The 18,158-nt window shown below is 37.4% G+C and overlaps 1 long non-coding RNA gene across 7 annotated transcripts in view; it reads right to left on the bottom strand.

Annotated features, from left to right (window-relative positions):
* Positions 1-18,158, bottom strand: part of LOC109688119 (uncharacterized) — a 146,745-nt gene that overhangs the window by 112,167 nt on the left and 16,420 nt on the right. For all 7 annotated transcript variants that reach the window (XR_012446418.1, XR_012446419.1, XR_012446417.1 and 4 more), the window contains exons 2-3: positions 16,561-16,657; positions 15,065-15,211 (exon numbers count right to left, since the gene is read on the bottom strand). This is a non-coding gene — a long non-coding RNA (uncharacterized lncRNA). The remainder of the gene's footprint in view (positions 1-15,064; positions 15,212-16,560; positions 16,658-18,158) is intronic.

Consider the following 18,158-nt stretch of genomic DNA (forward strand, 5'->3'; position numbering starts at 1 on the left):
TCCTCTTCTACCCTTTTAAACAATTTTCACAGGTTTTATTATTTTGTTTTCATGCATGTGTATAAAGTACTTTGATCCTTCTCACTCTCCCTTCACTCTCCTTGCTTCTTCTGGTCCTCCTGCCACCAGTCCCCATTTCACACTCTATAATCATAATTTCTTTCTGTTTATGAACATGTTGAAACTGTTCCAGGAATGGGGAGAGGGGAGATGAAGGAGAATGATGGAGTGCATTCAACTATGATATATTTGGTATATTTTAAGAACTTCTGTAAATGCCGCAATGTAGCCCTACCCAGCACAACAATAAAGAAAATCAAAAATTTAAAAAAATTCAAGGGGAAACAATACTGAATTTTCTCTATTTGTGAACTTTGGGATTATTACTGAAAAGCTCTTTCTAACAAGACCTGAAGGGCCTTTTACTTGATGCTGTTTAAAGATGGTGCAAAGAAGTAGTTCAGAATGACTAGCTTAATCTCATATCAAACTAAGTTCCTCGTTAATTGGTTGCCTTAAGCAAAATATTGTCCCCCACAGTACAAATGACATGCTGATGTAATCACTGGCTGCCCCCCGCCCCACCCTGCCCCTCACTCAGTTGCTGGTGAGTCCATGAAAATATCTTTAGGGCCTCATGGCCCTGCTGCCTTAGCAGCAGGATTTGTGTCAGATTTTACATGTTTTGCTAGGTCTCTTATATTATCTATCTCTGCCACATATGCCAGATAATTCTGCTTCAGATAAGTCACTTCCTTGTATCTCTGCTGAAAGCCTAACTCAAGAGACTTCTCAAATTTATTGTAATTCCTTACAGCACATCCATTAGGAACAGGGTCTTTTCTTACTGCATTTCTGTTAGCTATTCTTGTTCCTACTATCTATTGTACACATTCATGAAAATGCTGAAAACTTAGGTGTTTGTTTTTACCTCCTCCAGAGTATACCCACTAAATTACTTTGGTTAAACTTCTTATTAGGCTAAACTTAGCTTCTATTTTCTGAAGCCAGGAGAAGGGTTCAGGTTGACTGGAAAAAAAATCCAAATTTTGTGCTATTTGAAAAAAGTCTGTTTTAGCAGACTCAAAGATTATTGAGTCCATTCTTTTTTTTAATTTTTTTTTGGTAGTATTGGGGTTTGAACTCAGAGCCTCATGCTTGCTAGGCAGGTGCTCTACCACTTGAGCCACTCCACCAGCCTATTGAGTCCATTCTTACTTCCCATGTCACATTATTAAAATAATTCCCAGAGGTAACCAGCTCAAGTTTTGTCCTTTAGTTATTTTATAGTCACTTAATATATAAGATAGTCACTTCAGTCATACAAGTCCTTTCTGTACAAAGGAACTAAGTAATACTCACTTTGGCAGTTTGAAAGATTCTTTTCCTTATTGGTTCTTTCAAATATTTCAAGTAGATATGATTGCTGGAGCAGTCAATTCTGGGTAGAAGAGGTATTCTATCTTCCACTTATTTGTATAGATTTTTTTTCAGCCAGCTATACTTTAAAATCACAAATGCCACCACTTTTGGAAAAAGGATCATGTTCCATACTCTGCAGGACATAGAGGGTAGAGGGTAGCCTCTACCCTAGAGTTGCTCAAAGCATGGATGGAAAGCCTAGACAGTTATGTGCAAAATTAAATGACAATTTCAATTTTATAAATGCAGAGTGAAGGAAATTTTGCAAAAACAAAGGATTGGGAGGTAATGTGAACAACTCAAAGAGGAAACTGAGAAGTATAGTTGGCTGGGAAACCCTTTGGAAGAAAAACTGTGTTGTCAAGGAAGATTGAAGAATAGATATATTAATAACCTAAAACTCTTGTTGCTTACACCCCCATGACTATGTTTCTATGCAAAGGTTTAGCAAGCTCTTTGTTCTTTGAATCATAATAGGATGCTGTCTAATTTGACATTCCATCTCCTTCTTTTGTGGTGCACAAGCCACCATAGCTCTATTTTCTTTTTCTGAAATTCATCTGCTTTCTAAAGTCTCAATCCTTCACCTTTTCACTTGTGAAGCTGTCCAGGGTGCACCTGTTGCAAGCACTGGGACTGGCTCATATTCTAAGTCCGAATAAGATCAAAGGCCCATCTGGACCTGTAAACCCAGGTCATAAGTGAATGAGGTACAGTGGACTAGGAAAAACATCTCTGAAAACAGCTTCAAAATTCTAATTGTGTCACAGCCTCTTGGAATGAAGTACTGGCAAATATAGCGGTGTATATGATTGCTTGGAAGCCAAAGCTGAGCACTTCCCCTCACTCAGCCGTGCTCTCAGACATAGGGAATTTAAAGCAGAAACATTAAATTAAAAGAAGCACTTGGACGCTATATGCCTTCTTAGAAAATGGCACTGGGATGATTGATTTTATTTTCATCAACTAAGGTAAACCAACCTACATGGTTTTCAAAGAGGTAAATAATCTTGAACAAAGTCTAAAATGCAGTTCAACAGTCCTGAGCAGGGGAGAGATGTTTGCACTGGCTACACTCTCCGCCCATTCGGAAAGCATGGACTGAAAAGTGAAACTTAAGTTCCTTTCACAAAACCCTATTTAATCAGGTCTCTTCCTATGTGCAGTCATAAGCCAAGCTCCCCAGAACTGAAACTGGCTGTGCTTGCTGTACAACAGAATCCTATGCCCGCCCACACGGCACTTCTCAGGGACACCAGTCCAGAACTGGCACTTGGATGGGATGTTAATAGATGGATAGGATAAGTATCACTTCTGGAAATAGCTTCTCCATCCCAAGGCTAAACAACTTCATGTTACATTTTCTTTAAAAAAATTTACAAAGTTTTTCTGTACTTTATGATTTTGGCATTGTACATTATTTTCTAATTGCCTTTTTTTTTACACCCATCATTGTCATAAACATTTGAAACCCATTTTAATATTAGTAATTCTAATGATGGCTGATGGTTATTGAGTGCTTACTCTGTATCAGGCATGATTTAACCAATTACATAAATTATTATGTTTATACCTCACAATAATCCTGTCGGGTAAGTCTATTTCTAGTTCCATGGTACACAAAATAAAACAAAGGCATAGAGAAGTGTCAAGAACTTGCCAAGTCATAGACAGGAGTGAGTGACAGAGCCAAGATTTGAACCCAGTCAACCTGGACCCAGAGCACAAGTCCCCTGGCTGCTCTAAATCCTTCTCAGTCAAATTATTAATAAGCCATGCATCTTTATTTTATAAAAATTTGAATCTTAACTTTTTGTAGAAAATAAAGATTTAATTAGATGGCAAGAGGGGGAATGAGTACGAGAGAGGAAGGGGAAATCTGATAGAAATGTAATCCACTAAAAACTGGTAAAGAGAAGAAAAGAGGGAGGGGAATTAAGAAAGAACAATATAGACAGGGTGAATTTAATCAAAGTTCATTATATGCAGGTTGTAAATATCACAATGAAATGCTTTATACAATTAATTTATGCTAATAATTTTTTTAGGAGAGAAAATAAAGACATAACAGTTCCTTGCAATCCCTTAGTCAATTGATTGCCAGAATATATTGACTAAGCTATCTAACTGTTGGGACATTTTCACTTTATGCAATGCTTTTATGCATATGCCTGAAGCTGTACTACAACTTTTCCACCAGAGTGTTAATACTCTCAGCTCAAAGTTTATTCATCTTGGCACTGCGAACAAACTGGGCTAGAGGACTCTTTGTTGGGAGGCTGTCCTGTGTACTGCAGGGTATTAAGCAGCATCCTTGGCTACTGTTAACTAGAAGCCAGCAGCCCACTCACCCCATCCACCACTCAGTTGTGGCAAGTGCAGACTTCTCAAAGACATCAAAATTCCTGGCATACAGAATCAGCCCTACTGGAGAACCGTTGTTCTGGCCTTCTTGGCATTATAGTGAGTTTCTGTCCCTGATAGGACAAGTCCCTGCTTATTCTTCTCTTTTCTCCCCTAAACATTTCTCTTCCTCTCATACATTTATTATGCCAGTTGAACTTTAGATAAATTTTGCCAATGCATTTAAAATATACTTAATTTATGTATTAATTTAGAAGATGGATGGTGATTTAAGGTATTTATTAGCCCCGACAGAAATTTTTCTACTTTTCTAGCAGTATTTTTTCATTATAAATTAACATGTAGTTCTGTAAGTGGTTAGGTGCAGCATAAATTATTTCTGATTTGCCTTGCTTATCCTCTTGTTTAACCCATATCATTTTCCTATGGAGTAGGCATGTGAATTACTGTTTCCATTTTGTTCATGAGATTCAGATGTAGTGTTAACTTGGATTCTAGGCACTTTCTCTCACCATCCACCTCATTTGAAGGCCTAAAAATTGGAAAAGATGACGAGAAGGATATGAAGTACAGTTCAAAACTGTCTATATTTAAAAGAAGAGTTTGAAATGAGAATGCCATTTCTCAATGCAAGGGAAGTTTTCTTTCCCTATAGTTTTGAGTTCCTTGACTTTCTTGCTTTCCCTCCTGAGCCAGAAATCTCATAAATTTTCTTCAACTGATTTCCAGCTCAATTTTGCAAACCCAAGAGATTGTGTACTTTAGATGCATTTGAATATAACCCCTTAAATAGCAGTGTTTGAGTGACCTTCTGAGGTATGGGTGACTCTTTTGTTTTAATGGTACTATGGTATTTTTTAAAAAGGATCAGCAATGTGTATTAACAAGGTGAGTTATGTGATCATGACTTGAAACTAATTTGGTCATAAATCATTTGACTTGCCCCCTGCTTCATTCTCTCTCTGGTTAGGTCCTGGGAAAGGGGAAATAATTTGGGAAATAAAACCTGCATCCTTAGATCTTTTTAACAAAAATTCAATCTGTAAATATTACAATTGTATAATTAGGAAGAAAAGATAAGTTTCTCTCTCTCTCTCTCTTTTTTTTTTCTATCTCAGGATGTGGTTATAAGGAACTTTGTACTGTAAGCAGAATGTAGAAGACTGGGGGTGAGAGAAACAGAAATGGCAACCTGCCCAAGGAGGCAGGGAAAGCTTGGGTGGACAGGTCAGCTGGAGGGGAGGAAGGAAGGTCCAGGTAAGATGACAGAGCACAATATCTGAGGACACTGCAACAGGCTACAAAGAAGGGCTAGAGAAATGGTGAGGATCTGATAAGAGTCTGAATTCAACACAAATTAAAGGGATGAGCTAAGGGGAAATGATTAACACTCTGGTGGGTTCATGAACAAGACAGAAACTATCTTTCTGTCTCTATCTTTTACCTCATCTTTTTGAGTACAAAAATCACTCAAAATGCATCAAAGATCTTAATATAAGAATAAATTAGATGAGAAAAAATAGGGAAAACATTTCAAAATGTAGGCATAGGCAATGACTTTCTATTTTTTCCAATAGCTCAGGAAATAAGAGCAATAACTGACAAATAGGATTGTATCAGATTAAAAAGCTTCTTCACATAAAAAGAAACAATTACGAGACTGACGAAACAGCCTGCCAATTGGAAGAAAAATTATTCATCTGACAAGGGATTAATATCCAGAATATATAAAGAACTCAAAAAATTAAACACCAAAGGAACAACTAATCCAATTAATAAATGAGCAAATGAATTGAACAGTAAATTCTCAAAAAGAAGTAGAAATGGCAAATAAATACATGAAAAAATGTTCAGCTCCCTTAGCGAAAAGGAAATGCAAATCAAAATGAAATTGAGAGTCTGTCTCACTGCAGTCAGAATGGCTGTCATTAAGAAATCACACACAGCAAAAAAAAAAAAAAAAAAAAAAAGAAATCACACAACAAATAGTGAGGATTGGGGAAAAGGAAACCTTATATACTGCTGGCGGGAATGTAAAGTAGTGCACTCCCTATGGAAATCAGTATGGAGGTTCCTGAAACAACTAAAAATTAGGGCTGGATGCATGCCTAGCAAGCACAAAGCCCTGAGATCAAATCCCAGTACCATTAAAACTAAAAAACTAAAAATTGAACTACTGTATGATCCTGCTGTAGCACTACTGGGCATATATCCAAAGGAATGTGTGTCATCACACTATAGACATGCCTGCACACCAGTGTTTAATGCAGCACTATTCACCATGTGCAAACTATAGAATTAGCTGAGATGTCTATCAACTGATGAGTGAAGAAAGCAAATGTGATATATTTACGCAACAGAGCATTATTCAGTCATAAAATAGAAAAAAATTAAGTTGTTTACAGGAAGGTGGATGGAACTGGAGAACATCACGTTAAGCAAAATAAGCCAGGCTCAAATGCTGCATGTTTTCCCTCATGGGTGGACTCTAGATCTTAAAAAAAGACATGAGCATAAAGCACTGTCTGAGGGGAAATCTGAAGGAGGTGGGAAGGGTAAAAGGGGAGAAGATTATGATCTAAATATACACATATGAAAAGGACATGATGAAACTCATTTAAAAATTTGTAAGAAAATTTTAAAAAGGGGAGGGGCTGGGGGAGAGGGGAAGAGAAAGCATAATAAAGGTATGAATGTGATCAAAGTACATTATCTGTATGCATGGGAAGTCATAACAACCCCTCACTTTTTACAATTAATGTATACTAATAAAATATTTTTAAAAAAGAAATCCAAAGAGTTAAGAGCATCAGGAAAAACTCTCCAGAAATAACCTGGCTCCAGTTTCTGAGCAAGATTGAAGGGCAGAGAGAAAAAGAAGTTAGGGAGGACTAAGAAAAACAAGACAGAGTGCATGTTTTCTGGAATCAGATGACAGAAACAAGAGCTGAGGTTAAGGAATGCTTCAGAGACCCACCTAGCTAGGGTGGAGAATGAGTTCCTGGCAGAAGCTGTAGCAAATATTTCTGCATTCTGTATCTTGGTGTGTATGTTGGGGCAAGCTTTTGCTACACTACAGGTAAGAGCCAGTTTATCTATTAAATTCATAATGTCTTTTTGTACCTACCGTTTGGAGTAGGCAAAGGGATTCAGCAGATGAAACAGGAAAGCATCCTGCCATGGATTTACATGGAGGGAGAAAGACAAGATGATAAATAGACAAAATTAAGTAGATACAATATGTAGTATGTTAGAAAGTTATAGTAATATGAGAAAATGGTGCAGAGCAAAATGAGTCAAGAGTGCCAGGTGTCAAATCAAAATAAGTACAGACTTAGATAGCAGCAAACTTATTTAAAAAGAATATTGCAGTGTGGAGAATGCTCTTATTTCAGAAACCTCAAAAATCAAGCAGCAAAGATATTTTCTTGTAGGGGGAGGGCGAAGCAGAACTATTGGACGTTTTTAGAGGAAGAGGGTAAGTGTGGTGTGAACAGGTGGCAAAGTCAGTTTGCTTTGATGGGGAAATTTTTTTTTCTGGCTGGTTCTCGAAATAAGCTGCTATGAAAGGATGTCCCAAACCTTTAGTTAGTGGTTTAGTGTTTGTTAAAACTCAAGAGAAAGCCCAGTGAATGTTTGGTCAAGCCAGTGTTCATGGGGTGTGTCATGGGACATTGTGAGCACTTGGTTACAAGGGAAAGCGTTTATGTGCAATGCAAAATATGGTGTCAATGAAGAAGTCAGCAGAGTTGAGTAAGTGAGATAGCAAAGGCTTGTGAGGAAGCAAAGCATGCTGATGTCAGGAGAAAAGTATCCCAGGCAGAGGGAAGGGCCAGTGCAAGTCACGAGGCAAGACTATATCTGATATGTTTGAAAAACAGACTGATGGATTGTCCTTTCCAAAAGTTGTCTAACAATATCTTCCAATTTTTTCTGCTCCTTTGCAATGTGACCTTGCCATAGTTTCAGAAGCAAGCAGAGTTTATTTCCCCATGCACTCAAATCTTGGCAGGCTGTGACTGCTTTTACCAACAAAATTGGTAGAACTGTTATTCTTCCAGTTCCAGGTACAACCCTTACATGACCTTACAGCTTCTACTTCCTGACTCTTTTTTTTTTTAGCTGCTGTTTTCTAGATTTTATTTTTATTTTTTTTCTTTTTTTTATTGTTTTATTATTCATATGTGCATACAATGCTTGGGTCATTTGTCCCCCTGCCCCCACCCCCTCCCTTACCACCCACTCCGCCCCCTCCCGCTGCCCCCACCCCCTCAATACCCAGCAGAAACTATTTTGCCCTTATCACTAATTTTGTTGAAGAGAGAATATAAACAATAATAGGAAGGAACAAGGGTTTTTGCTAGTTGAGATAAGGATAACTATACAGGGAGTTGACTTACATTGATTTCCTGTGCGTGTGTGTTACCTTCTAGGTTAATTCTTTTTGATCTAACCTTTTCTCTAGTTCCTGGTCCCCTTTTCCTATTGGCCTCATTTGCTTTTAAGGTATCTGCTTTAGTTTCTCTGCGTTAAGGGCAATAAATGCTAGCTAATTTTTTAGGTGTCTTACTTTTTTAACACTCACTTTGGGGAGACTGACTCACAGCATAAGGGACACAATAGTCACTCTGTTATGAAAAGCCCAAGGCACATGAAAGAATCTGCTCCAGAGCCCTGACTAAGCTTCCAGCATCAACAGTCAGTCCCACGGATGAGGCACATTAGATGTCAAGCCCACTGAGCCTTCAGACAACTTACACACACCTGAAGTTGAACTGCAACTATACAAGAAGCCTTAAGCAAAATGTGCAGCCAAGTTGGGAATGTAGCATTTGCCTAGCAGGTAAAATCCTCTGCTTTGATCCCCAACACTGTTTAAAAACAAAGGAAAGAAGTGCCCACCTAAAGCCAGTCAACCCACAGAACCACCCAGAGATAACAATGAACTTGCTTTTTAAGTCATTTAATTTTATGATGGTTTGTCATGGAGCAGAAGGTGACTAAAATAAATAAAAAGGAGGATAATGTATATTGACATGTGAGCAAGAGCAAAACTAGTAAGACATGAAGTCAGAGAGGTATATGAGAAATACAATTGGATATTTCCCAGTAGAGACTGGGTTTTACTTTGAGTGAAACAGAAGGTCGTTGTGGAAACGACATGATCTGACTTGCATTTTGAAAGGATCCCTTTGGCTGCTCTGGGGAATAAGTTGCAGATCCTATGGTGGCAATGAAGATAAGTAAATGGTCACTGTTCATATCTGTTGGGCAGAGGGGGGGAGGTGAGAAGTTAGCATCTGTACATGGTTTGAACATCGAGAGCACAATCTCTTTCCCCATGGATGGACATGTGGGAATGAGGTAGTCAAGAACACCTGAGTATTGGAAGTATGATATCTTTCTTCTTCACTGCGTGGCAGGAGGTATAGGTATAGGGAGGAAAGTTGAGTTCAACTTGGGATATATTCAAGTAGCCTGTGAAAATATCAGGCAGGCAACAGCACATTAGAGGTTTAGGATTAGTGAAGGGGTCAAGTTTGAAGGTGTACATAGTAGATCCATTAGCATGTTTTTTTTTTAATCCACAAGCATATGAGATCACATAAGGAGTGAGTATGGTTGAAAGAAAAGAAGAAGGCCAGGGCTCTTCTGGATCAGACAGGAGCCCTTCTGGGGTATTCCAAGGTGAAGGGATGGAGAGAGAGCAGAGATAGTGAAGTAGACCTAGAAGCAACTATCTGAGGCATAGGAGGAAAGCCAAGACACTGGTGTATGGGAAGTTCAGTGAGGAAAGAGAAAAGCTGGACGTGGTGCTGCATGCCCTTAGTCCTAATACTTGGGAAGCTGAGGCAGAAGCATTGTGAGTTTGAAGCCAGCCTGAGCTAGCTGGTGAGATCCTTTCTCAAACAAACAAACAACAACAATAAAAGAAAGTATTTCCAGTAGGAAGGAGGTAGTGTGTCAAATGCTGCTGATAGATAAGTAAGAAGATAATTGAGACGTGATCTCTGTATTCAACAGTGAGGTCTCAGCTAACTCGTATGATTCTTTCATTTTCTCCTCCTACACAACACAATATTTATTAAACACTTACTATATATACACATCAGGTACTACCTGGGCCTTGGGGATAGTAAGCAAAACGAGTGCTCCTCTAAGGAGTTTATAACTGTTCAATTAAACACACAATTGCTTCACGTAAGAAAACGTGCTAAATGCCATGAGGAATATGGTGAGATACAAATGTTTAACTTGATGGAAGTGTTAGGCAGAAAAGCATAGACTTAAATTTCAGTACAAGAAAAGCCTGTTAGACATGCCACGATCAAGTGAAGTTCTCAGAAAATAGCAGTATATAAGATCAGATGCTTTATGATGAAGGAATATGTAGTTTAAATTGGAAAAATCTGGAAATGCTTTATTAAAAAGGCACATAACAAGAGAAATGCAGGAATGGGGGAACATGTCACAAGTACATTAGAGGTAAAAATAGACAGTTTGGGATAATCAAATACATAATCTTTGATTTTAGATATCCAAAGAACTTCTTGAAACATGTTCTCTGAAGATTAGAGGGATTACTGCACACTTAAAAATTTGTTAACATGGTAAATATACCACACACACACAAAAAGACTCAATAGTGAATTTTTTTAAAAGTAAATGGCAATACATCAAGAATGGATGAGGCTGTGTGTGTGACTTTGAAGTTTGCTCTTTTTTTTTCTGAGCTAGGCAGGAGTGGAGTTAGGAATGTGGAAGTTTTAGATCATTGGATGCATCCTAAAATGTATAGTTTTATGGTAATCCATCAGGGGTGGAAGTTAGGATGGACTGTGGTTGGGGGATAATAGGACTCAGAAATAATATCACTGACATGGATTGCTGCTTAGAATAATACAGGCATTTTAAAGTGTTTTCAGTCTTCTGTAGTTTCCCCTCTTTGTGGATGCCTAGGCTTTCTACCTGTAGGGTGGGATGTCTGTGTGAGCTTATGTGTGTGTATTAATTAACTTCAATTTGTTAGTTCACTCATTAGGCACTCAGGTTTTCCTGCCTGGAATGGAATCCATTCCTTTCACATCCTTGCTGTTATGGGACTAAAGAATTTAATTGTGATACTTAGTATTTCCTTAGGTCCTGCAATAATAAAAGCTTAATTTGTTTTAGGATTTATACTTCTCTTATCTTCTGGTTTTGTAATCGTATCCATACATACTGATATTTCAATGTCTTCTGATTCTTCTCACACATACTTGTAAGTATGTTGACTGGCACTCATTAACTTTCAAAAAATAATAGTTTGAGTTAGGGCTGTGGTTCAAATGGTAAAGCGCTTGCCTAGCAAGCATAAGGCCCCAAGTTCAAATCACAGTACCATCAACACCCTCCAAAATAGTTGATGATTGTCTTCCCTTTCCCTTTGCTTTTAGATATTTGGCAAATATGTTAGAAAAATTATCTGGCAAATATGTCAGAGTTAAGTGCTTTTATTTTTAAGTCACTGTCCACCTCTTATTATTTAGAATATCTTCAACTTGTTTGCAACTTAGAAATCTCATTTTCTATACATTCTCATCCATTAAAAATAGTGACTGAATGGTTACTCTGTGAGTAAGTAAGCCATCAATGTGACCTTCTCGCCATCCTTACACAGCTTTCAATCTCCCAAAGAAGCCAGGCATTGATTTAACTCATTATACACAGAGTAGAGTAATAGATATTTTAAAGCCAAGAGCAAGTTGCTTTCTCATTTCTTAGTCCAAGCTTTTATTAATTGATATATTTCTCAGTGTTTGATAAATTGGTCAAATTCAAATGTATACACAATGGAGAAAACACAGCCTCTTCAACAAATGTTGCTGGGAAAACTGGATATCTGCATGCAGAAAGCTGAAGCTAGATCCATGTCTTTCACCCTGTACAAGTATCAACTCAAAGTGGATTAAGGACCTTAATATAAGACCTGAAACTTTGAAGCTAGTGCAGGAAAGTGCAAGGAATACACTGGAAGCAATAGGTATACGAAAGGGCTTCCTCAGCAGAGCTCAATTGGCTCAGTAACTAAGAGAAAGGATGGACAAATGGGACTACCAGAAATAAAAAAAAGCTTCTGCACAACAAAAGAAATGGTCACTAGATTGAAGATGCTGCCCACAGAATGGGAGAAAATCTTTGTCAGCTATACATCTGGCAAAGGATTAATAACCAGAATATACAGGGAGCTCAAAAACCTAAATTCCTCCCAAAACAATGACCCAATACAAAAATGGGCATAGGAGCTGAATAGAGCTTTTTCAAAGGAAGAAATCCAAATGGCTAAAAAACACATGAAAAAATGCTCACCATTCCTGGCCATAAAGAGAATGGGAATCAAAATCACGTTAAGATCCCACCTCACTCCTGTTGACTTGGCTATCATCAAGAACACAAACAACAAATATTGGCAAGGATGTGAGTAAAAAGGAACCCTCATACACTGCTGGTGGGAATGTAAATTAGTGCAACCACTATGGAAAACAGTACAGAGGCTCCTCACAAAACTGAAAATAGATCCAGCAATACCACTCCTAGAGATATTACTTGAAGGAATGTGAGTCAGCTTAGAGCAAAGGCACCTGCACACCCATGTTTATTGCAGTGCCATTCACAATAGCTAAGCTATGGAAATGGCCAAGATGCCCCACTACTGACAAATGGATTAAGAAAATGCATTTATATACAATAGAATTTTATTTGCCATAAAGAAGAATGAAATTTTGTTATCTTTAGATAAATGGATGGAACTGGAGAACATCATCTTAATTGAAGTTAGCCTGGGTCAAAAAGCAAAAAGCCACATGCTTCCTCTCATATGTGGAATATAGACCTAATACAAATACAGCAATATGATTAAAAAACAGGTCATGCTAAAGGGGTTCACATATGAGAGGGGAGGGTAAAAGAAGGAAACTAAGAAAGAGAATATGGTTGATGTATTTTTTATACAAGAATGAATATAGAATTTTAAAACACTTGAAACCTCCCTAAGAAAGGGACTAAGGTAGAATGAAGAAAATTAGAAGACATGAACCAATTGGAATTATAATACATATATACATGGAAATGTCTCAAGGAAACTCCCTGTGTAGGTATCTTAAACAAGCAAAAAAGTCATTTTTGTTTGTTTTTTCTTTTTTCTTCTACAAAATCGGAGAACAGGAGGGTGGAACAGGTCCTGTGGATGGAGGGTGGAGGTACCACTGGGAGGGGAAGTGTTGGGGAAAGGGTGTAGAAGGGGGAGTATAGTGTAAATATGGTATACACATTTATGTATATATAAAAATGTTACTTGTTGAGACTTCCAGGAATGAGGGGAGAGGGGAATAAGGGAGAGTTGTGGGGTGAATTCAAGTATGATATATTTGATACATTCTAAGGACTGCTGTAAACGCCACAATGTACCCTCATGCAGCACAACAATAAAAAAAACTAAAAATTCAAATGTATAATTTTTTCCAAAGCACTATTCCTATTACTGTCATTTTAATCAGAATTTCACTGCTTTTTTGTTATCATTGAATTATTTTGTGGATGATTTTTATGTCATCATCTCCCTTCCTTCTTTTGGTGGTGTTAAGTATTTACTTTTTTGGGGCTGGATAAGTTTGTTGTTGTGTTGGTATTCCCTTAGTCATACTAACAGTTATACATTGTAACATTTCACTGGCTAATCACTCAGTGTTATATAGTACACTCTGAGTGCACATTTTCATTTTGTTACATTAAACATATCTCTGCAGGCTGCACTTTGTTGTATTTATTTTGAAATTTTGAAGAGATCTTTCTTAATAGAAATCACTAAGATGTTCACAGTAAATAGTATGTTTGATATACCTTGGATTTTCTCTTTACCCTACAAGTTTACTGTAGCTATCCATAGAGTTCTCATTTCATGCATCTGTTATGTATAGTAGAAACTCATCTGAAAAATATCTGTCGCTAATCTCATTTTCTTCATGTTTTAAAATAGAGTCACAGAAAGAGGAGTCACATAGAGGGAGTGAATTTGAAGAAAATATATTGCATGTATCCTTGGAAATATCACAGTGAAATCCCTTTGTACAATTCATATAGGCTAATAAAAAGAGAAAAATACATAATAGGAACAGGTTTTTATGAATATTTCTATTTTTCATCATTTTTTAAAATAAGAAAAAGGAATGTAGGCAGCCTCCTGGCTTCAACTACATTAGCAGAGGATGCCAGTTTTAACAAGTTTGGCTACAGGGTTCTGAGCCCTTCCTACTGTCCTAATGGACAGGGTGGCCACAAATCAAGGGGAAATTGGGACTTGGTCCATGACAATTGAAACTGTCTCCAGATGGCTACTTAACAACTGGAGAGTGCATTGGCCAACTCACCTCTATTCTGAGGTCCTTTCCTGCATAAGTGTAACCTACAGCACTGAACTTTCCACTAATTCTAGCCCACGCTTGGGCTCTACATAAAGAAGACCCTGGTTAAAGAGCTGCCTGGGAGCACAGTGAACTGTATTTTGATGAAAAAGTCTCTTAAAAGATAGACAGATGGAAAAAGAAAAAAGCTTTATTCACCACTAGGAGGTCTGAGATGGCTGCACATCTGGGATTTTGTAGGTTATAGATCACATTGATTGGGGGCTGCTCATGAGACCAGTGGAGACAGGGACATGGTATAGGGGGAAGGCAGAGCCTTTCTAATGTCTGTCAATTATCAGTTTTCTGCAAAGATCATTGAAGGATAAGATCAGAAGATTCCTGGAGTTAAACATTGCCCCTCTTAGAAACTGCAAAATAAATAAGCTTAAGAAGGTATTTTTGTGTGCCTTTTGTGGTTTGGAGATAAGCAGTAGGATGGGTGGAGTCAGTGTGAGGTTTGAGGCTTTTTGTTTTTTGCTTTTTGTACAAAGACTTTACTCTTTGAACTTTTGAGCACACAAATATCTACACACATCCCATTGGAAGTCAGCTTTGTCCTGCACAGTCACCATACCACAGCCATGTAAGAAGTGCCTCCAAAGTAAGATGAGGCTGATGCATGTGATCAACTCCACTCAATTCCCCAAAGCCTGGCAGGGACCCCACATCCCCTCTGCCCTGTAGTCTGCAAAGCAGCTATAGCCCAGATCTTAAGGGAGAAGAGATCTTGTGATGTCTGTAAACGACTGAATAAAGTCCGTAACAAAGTCGCTGAAGAACAGTATGGAGAGGCAAGAAAATGGATGTCAGAACTATTGGTGCAAATGGTGACTTACTGGCCTGGTGGTGACTGTGGAACTCCTGAGGCTGGACTTTGTTTATGGTTCTAGTTTGAACCTCCCTAAGCAGGAAGGTCGTTTATTTCCTTTCTCTCAGCTTGTCACCCTCTGCTTCCCCTCGGAATGGCAGTGAACATCCAATACCTGGGAAGATAAAATGGTAACCTAATTAAATGTGCAAATCTGTACAACCACAGAAAGAGAAAGGAAGAAGCCATAGCATTCCCAAGACCAAATATGGTTTTATTACATGCTTCTCAAAGGGAAATTTTTCTTCTTTTTAAATTACTAGTCTATCATAGACTTATTCTTTTATAAAATATAATAAAATTAATTACTAGAAAAAATTTAAAAGGCATAAAAGCAACTGCAAACTTTTTTTCTTAGTAGATTTAACAGACAAGACATTTTTCTGTCATACAGCTATGAAAGTTTCTATAGGTGTACTCTCAGTTTCAGGACTTAGTTTTTTATAAGTGGAAACTAAAATGCATAGACTTGCTTCAGTCTGCACAGCTTTGAGTATTTTTCCCAATCAAATATTCTGAAAGAATATTGTGATTAACTTTTTAAGTGGACATTAATTGAAATCTTTCTCCATATCTCTATATCTATCTATCTATCTATCTATCTATCTATCTATCTATCTATCTATCTATACAGGTATCTATCTATGATCTATCAATCTTTCATTATTTATCATCTACTTCATCATCTCCTATCTATCTTCATTGTGGAGTACTATTCTTGTGGATCAAATCATATGCTCAAATGCTGCTCAATTTGATTTTCTTTTATTAATTTATTTAACTTGTGGCTACAAGAGCATCTCTAATAGCGGATCCCAAAACAATTATAGGCAAGCTGGTAAGGATGACTGTGCTGTGAACTTGGCTGTGCCTATGATGATTTATTGTGATGTGTCCAATACTTGTAGGAAGTAATGACTTGGGTCTGGTTCTTGAATGTTCTCTTTCTGTAGATTTTTAAGTAAATGGTAGAAGTCAGAATAAAAAGTGAATCTGTTTTTATATTTTAGGCTTGCTCTCTTTATTTGTTGTTATCAATATTTGGGCAATATTTTGATTGTCAGAAATTCTTTTGGATATGTTTTGGTGGTACCTCAAAGGATTTTTCAACGAAATGCCCAACTGACCGGTCTTCTTTTTTCTCCAGATACTTTACTGCTTTATTTAAAAAAAAAATAGTATTTATTTTTAATAATCATATTCACTTAGTTTTATTCTTGACTTACTTGTTACATCTATTTTTCAAAGGTAAGGGACTTGGTTGACAAGCTTTTTCAGCCCCTATGTCTTAAATATGGTTCTGTGGCCCATAGAGTCCGAAATGAACATATCTGGGATCTGATGCTCATGGGATTACTTTGCTTATCCTAGATTTGTGCTGATTTCACCAAAACTCTTATTTCCTTTAATTCTAAAGGCAAAATCTGGAGTCATTCACAGTCTTGTATTTTTAATATTACTTACTTTCTTCCTGGACCCATGTAGGATTATGTCCTCACACTTGTAGGGAAGGAAACATATGTATTTTTTCTTCTTCCTTTATAGGGTCTCAGCTGGAACTCTGTAGAAAAAGATAGAGTATCAAGAGGAAAGTAAATAGAAATTTATTGACATGTTTATCTCATGCCTAGAGAGAGACTCAGAGATGAATGACTCAAGGTTTGATTAGAACTGGGAATTATTTAGCATTTTATCAAGGGAACAATTAACTTTTAGAGAAGTACATGACAAGGGAAAAGGACCTAGAGTCTCCAGGGATGATAAGTTGTGGGAAGGCAAATAATATGGAAAAGCAGTGACAGGAGAGTCTAGTGACATGAACTCTTCTATGCTGTCTTCAGATGACAGGTCTAAAGTTGTCTGTGGTGAGTGACCTTCATCCTTCTTGGAAAAGAGGGGTATAGAGACACCTTTGTAAGTTTATGTGCTGCTTTGGGTAATAATAGGAGGGCAGAGGGCTTTTTGTTTGAGCCCTCACAATTGTCTTTAGCTCAGAATAATCATTATACCAAATCAGAGTATTTTGGAATAGCAAATTCTGCTATCCCTTTATAATCAATGTTGTCCCACTTGAAAATTAGAGGGAGACTTTTCTCTTTTGATATTGCTCCTTGGGAAAAATCAATGGTAAGCTAATATTAATGTATATATTAGATTTAATATCTGGGATTTTTAAAGTAGTTTGTAATGAAAATCACATTTCTAGTTATATGAAACTGGAGATTACAGAATAAAAAGGGGCTAAATAGAAGAAGATTAGGGAGATGAATATGTATATAAACATCCATTCTGAAACTAGACCTGTATTTAAGAAGAAAAGTAAATTGCCTTCTTGTATAGCATAGTAATTAAAAGCACATACCCTAGAGCCATACTACCTAGGTTCAAATCTATCTGACATTGTTAATGTGATTATGATTGGGGTCCAGTGACCTCCTTAAATATGAAATATGTGTGGGTAAAAAGGGTATCTTCCTTGTAGTGTGGTGAGAATTAAATAGGTTGATACATTTGAAGCATTTAGAATAATGGCTTAGGAACTGTGGATATCAAGATGAATGTGAAATACTTCCAATCTTTGATTACTGTCAGTAACTCTTACAAGGAAAATATAGAACAGTAAACTCTTAATGCTCTAAGATGAATGAATAGATACATAGTATGCTAGAGCGGCTTTTCACTGAAGTAGAAACTAGGATCTAAGGAGTTTGTGGTTTACTTTGATCTCCTGGCTAGCCAGACCAGGGCTATGAGTACAATATAACTGGCCATCTCCAAGGAGAGAACCGGGCTGTTTGCAGCCCAGTGGCAGCTTCTCTGTTGATGAGGTATGTGATCTTTGGGAAGTGACTCAGCTTCTCTGAGCCTTAATCTCTATATTTGTTAAATAGACAACAATACTACCTATCTTGGGAAATTAATATGAATTTTAATTGAGTTGCTGCACATAAAGAGCTATACTGGGTGCCTGGCTCACAGCAAGCATCCAATGTAGTTTAACCTTTATTAATAGAACATAAATACTCTATTTCATCCCAGTGCTGCATGTGTGGAGTGTGGAT

Source organism: Castor canadensis, chromosome 3 (assembly GCF_047511655.1).
Source record: "Castor canadensis chromosome 3, mCasCan1.hap1v2, whole genome shotgun sequence".
Classification (NCBI taxonomy): domain Eukaryota; kingdom Metazoa; phylum Chordata; class Mammalia; order Rodentia; family Castoridae; genus Castor; species Castor canadensis.